The sequence below is a fragment of the Gadus chalcogrammus genome, chromosome 17 (genome assembly GCF_026213295.1).
Source record: "Gadus chalcogrammus isolate NIFS_2021 chromosome 17, NIFS_Gcha_1.0, whole genome shotgun sequence".
Classification (NCBI taxonomy): domain Eukaryota; kingdom Metazoa; phylum Chordata; class Actinopteri; order Gadiformes; family Gadidae; genus Gadus; species Gadus chalcogrammus.
This window is the reverse complement of record NC_079428.1, coordinates 3,026,058-3,031,057: the sequence shown is the minus strand read 5'-3', so window position 1 is coordinate 3,031,057 and position 5,000 is coordinate 3,026,058.

Below are 5,000 nucleotides of genomic sequence, written 5' to 3'. Positions count from 1 at the left end.
GTATACAATATAAAAGCAGGGTGCGGTTTCCTAATCTCAAGACAGGCCGTCGATAATGTTTACGATGTATTCTGCTTTTCTTATACTCTTGGGAAGTTGCGGGGGTTGCTAAATTATTCACTTGGGTGGGGGGGGTAACCAATGTGTGTGTGTGTGTGTGTGTGTGTGTGTGTGTGTGTGTGTGTGTGTGTGTGTGTGTGTGTGTGTGTGTGTGTGTGTGTGTGTGTGTGTGTGTGTGTGTTTCTGCAAATGAGTTACACACATACACACACACACACATAAAACACACACACACACACACACACACACACACACACACACACACACACACACACACACACACACACACACACACACACACACACACACACACACACACTCCGCCCCCTCCCTCCTTTCTTTACACATACATCTCCCTTCAGCAACATTAATTGGGCCCCAATTAATTTAAACGTTAGGGCTCCTACTCTCCCCCCTTGCCCCCCTCCCCCCCCCCCCCCCCCCCCAGCTAACAAGGGCCAGCTACGCTTTCGTCACCCTGGGCTAACGTGAGCATTGATCAAACCCCCCCCCCCCTCCTCTCCCCCTAATGGGAGTCCCGCCCCTCAGCAGTCCAGCGCGCTCACCTTGGCGCCCCTCCGTCCAGCACCCCTCCGTCCAGCACCCCTCCTCCCATGTGTTCTAACATTCATTATTCCACAAGCCACCCGGCTAATTCGACTAATCAGCAGTAACGGGACCCGAGGCCAGCTTGAGTGGCAAATGCCAATATCCTATCCCCCGCGGTGGGGGGCGGGGTTAGGGGTGGGGGGCGGGGTTAGGTGTGGGGTGGGGGGGGGGGGGTGTGGATCAACATGCCACTACGGTTGCACTGATCCATCATGTTGTCAGCCATTGCAGTGGTGTGGGGGGAGCTCGGTTTAGACAGTGAGAGGCTCGGGGAGGAGAGGGAGGAGAGGGGGAGGAGAGGGGGAGGAGAGGGGGAGGAGGGGGCGAGTGGGAGGAGGGAGGGCAGGAGTGGGGGGAGGGGAGGGAGGGAAGGGGGGGCTGATATGGAGGGCGGGAGGGCATGAAGGAAGGAGGGAAAATGGGTGGGCGGAGAGGAGAGAGGAAGAGAGGGAGGGAGGAAAGGAGATAAGGAGGAGGAAGATAGGGAGGGAGGGAGGAAAGGGGAGTAGAGGAGAGGGAGCGAGGAAAGGAGATAAGGAGGAGGAAGAGAGGGCAGAAGGGAGGGAGGGAAGGAGAGAAGGAGAGAGGAAGAGACGGGAGGAGGAAATGAGATGAGGCGGAGGAAGAGAGGGAGGGAGGGAAGGAGATGAGGAGGGAGGGATGGATGAGGAAGAGAGATAGAGGCCTGCAGGGAAGGAGATAAGAAGGAGGAGGAGATTAAAGGAGGGAAGTAGAGAAGGAGGATGAAGAGAGAGAGGGAGGAAGGGAAGGAGAGAGGAAGAGAGAGGGCGGGCGGAGGGAGGGAGGGATGTAGGGTTGGTGGAGTGGCGGAGGCCTTGTGTGTGTCTTTACGTCCGCAGCCCCATACTATTAGCGTTTAATTAGGGAGTAGGAAGATGCTAAGTCTTGGCCTGTCTAGCACAGCTCTTACGCCTAGCGCCGACAAATCCAAAGATTGCAGTGTCAGAGTCGGCATCGATTAGGTGAAGCACTTTGCGTCTGGCTACGAGAAAAAAAAAAGAATAACAAAGAGTAAGGGCAAAACGCGGCCATCGTTATATCCTTATAATCCATTTAAAAAACAGGGCTATCATAATACAGCCTTGAAAAGTCCCAATGATTGTTATTAAGAGACACTGGAGGCCAGCGGGGCCTTGAACCCAACTTTAAACACGCTGCGCACTTGTTGAACCGCGGCGTTACAGAGTGCCAGAGAGGAAAACACAAAGTGCATATTTCAATAGCGCATAAATTACAGGCCTCTTTCTCTAAAAAATGCACTCAGTTCTATTCTGGCTTCCCACGCTCCACGAACATGGCGCTTACTGAGAGCTTTTAACTGATTGCATTATTTAAAAAGCCACCGCGACGCACAGAGGCAATTTGTCTGAATAGTGCCAGTAAAGTATAGCTTTCTGTGTTCATACGCGGCCACAAATGGTTTGTTTTTCATCACCGCCACCATCTGTAACCCCCCCCCCCCCCCCCCCTCGCTCTCTTCCCTTGTCAGTTGCATGATGCTACACCACCCCCCCAACACACACACACACACACACACACACACACACACACACACACACACACACACACACACACACACACACACACACACACACACACACACACACAAACACAACTACACATTCTCTCAAACATACAAACACAGACACACACACACGCTCAAACACACGCACACACACACACACACACACACACACACACACACACACACACACACACACACACACACACACACACACACACACACACACACACACACACACACACACACACACACACACACACACACAAAGACACACACTCAAACACACACTCAATCACACACACTCAATCACACACACACACACACACACTCAAACACACTCAATCACAGACACACACACACGCACACAAATACACACACACACAAAGACACACACAGACACACCACAAACCATTAGTCTAGCACTCTGCAACACAATTGATCTTGCATTATGATCAAGTTAACCCCACCTAAATGTGTCACACAATTGGCCGTTCTTTTACCGTTTGGCAGCGGTACTCACACCACACTCTGCCTCTGAACGATGAGAGTATACCGAAGTTCAGGATAATATACAATATTGGAGCCAGGTCAACTTAAAAGTTGCACATGCACAAATTGTTACCATAATCGCTAATGGTGGGGGCGGGGGGGGGGGGGGGGGGTGCTATGGCATACATGGTGGTTGTCATGGTAACATGACAACATGGCCGGCCTGGAAGTCGCTTCCACGGTCTCATTTGTACCCGAATCAAAGCACGGACAAACACAGACTCACCTCTCAGGCTTAAAGTCCTTGTAACCCCCGTCACATTCACAGAAAACTCAAGAGATTCACCAGCTCTACAGCAAGACATCATCCTGTTCCCCGGAAAAGAACAACCTGAACATCACAAGCTGCGTTTCCATCTAAAAAGAGATGCGAATATTTAGAAAGTTTTCAAAAAAGTAATTCGAATTAGGTGCGTTTCCATCAAGTGGTTGCAGCGGAATAGGGTGATGACGTTACACGTTGATGTCGGCAGGGTTGCTATGGCCGGTCGTCATGCGGAAATCGGAAAGACTGTCAGTACTGTGTGTTCAAAGTTCGCTACGCCACAGCTGTTTCGAAAAGTGTGTTTCCATCTCCCATTTTGCGAATTAACTCTCTTTCGCATTTCTCAAAAACCACCTCAAGCGAGCGGATAAACCCTTTTTGCGAATTAGAGGATTTTTATGCGAATGTTGGTGTTTCCATCACCGTTTACTGATTCGATACTTCAAAGTTCGCATAAAATCAGGGGGATGGAAACGCACCTACAGACAGGAAAGCACTCCGACACAACAAACCGGGCGAGAACTCGCCACTCGCCAAAGTTTGTCCAAAGGAGGTTGAGGAGAAGGATGTGCAGGGCGGCTGATTAAAATGCTGAAGCGGTGTAACCTTCAGAGCCGCGTGTTTTAAAGCTCCTCGCTACTCCACCAGGAAAAGGCAGGCAGCAAATTAAATCAAGGGGCCCTGCCAGTGACAAGCTGTAAGAGAAGAGCTCAATACGGATGATTTATCTACTTAGACAAATGAAATCAATGTCAGCTTATTCCAGCAAAAGGCTTCCGGTGTCACCGGCACAGAAACGTAATTTGTATCAAATTCAATTTTGTCAAACTTTTTTTTTTTTTGCCCTCCCGCACGTTGTCCCAAGGGGGAAATGTGAAGGAGATACGGTGTAAAAGTGTGCACGCTTGCGTTTTTTTCTTTTTTTTTTGAGTCACAAGTGTTTGCCACGTGTTGTACGCGCATCCCCGCGCAACCTCGCCCGTCCTTTGGATGAGATCACGTTCGATTGTTTCTTGAGTTGTTATTGTACACCTATACAGCGTCCCTGGGCGTTGTCGTGGGCGCTTTACGGTCGCCGTAAACATGATGGATGCCACTCTTCCTCCACTCCACTCCACTCTTTAAAGAAATTGCGGCTTTCAGGCTGTGAAAGTGTTCTCCGTTTACACGTCAACAACAGGAAGCCACTGCTTTGGACCGTGGCAGGTTTGTGGCACACGCAGCCGTGCCGCCGGGAGAGCCAGCGATGCTCACCTGGTTTAAAGCACAAAACGACTCACCGGAAAAATAGGGAGGGAGGGAAGGATGGAGAGAAGGAGGAACAAGAGAGAGAGAGGGAGGTAGGGAAGGAGATAAGGAGGAGGAAGAGATGAAAGGAGGGAAAGAGAGGAGGAGGACGAAGAGAGAGAGGGTGGAAGGGAAGGAGAGAGGAGAGAGGGAAGGAGGGAGGGAAGGAGTTAAGGAGGAGAGGGAGGGCAGAGGGAGAGATGTATGCGGTTGGAAAGATAGAGGGAGTGGCAGAGGCCTTCTGTGTGTCTTTTTGTGCGCAACCCTATAGAATTAGCATTTAATTAGGGAGTAGGAAGATGCTCTGCCTTAGCGGTGCCCACTACGTGTGGACTCGCTCTGTGTGAACGCCGAGAAACAGTCAGACAGATTCAAATCGGAAGGCAGGAACTAAGGCTGGCTTCTTTAACATCTCCAACAGACCCGGTGATTCACATGACTTTTGAGTCACTGTTGTAAAATAAAGGGAATACCATAAACAGGCATAACACTCAATTATACAACTAAATCAGCCTGGGAATCAGACTAATCTGCAAATGTCATTTATAATTTGCTCTTGTGTATGCGTCACCATCTCCCTCAGACCAGAGGGAAAGCCAAGGCTTTCGTTCCTTATTTCCTGTCAATGACATCCCTGTATTCAATTAAAGCGACCAACCCAAAAATAAAACACACTTAAATGAT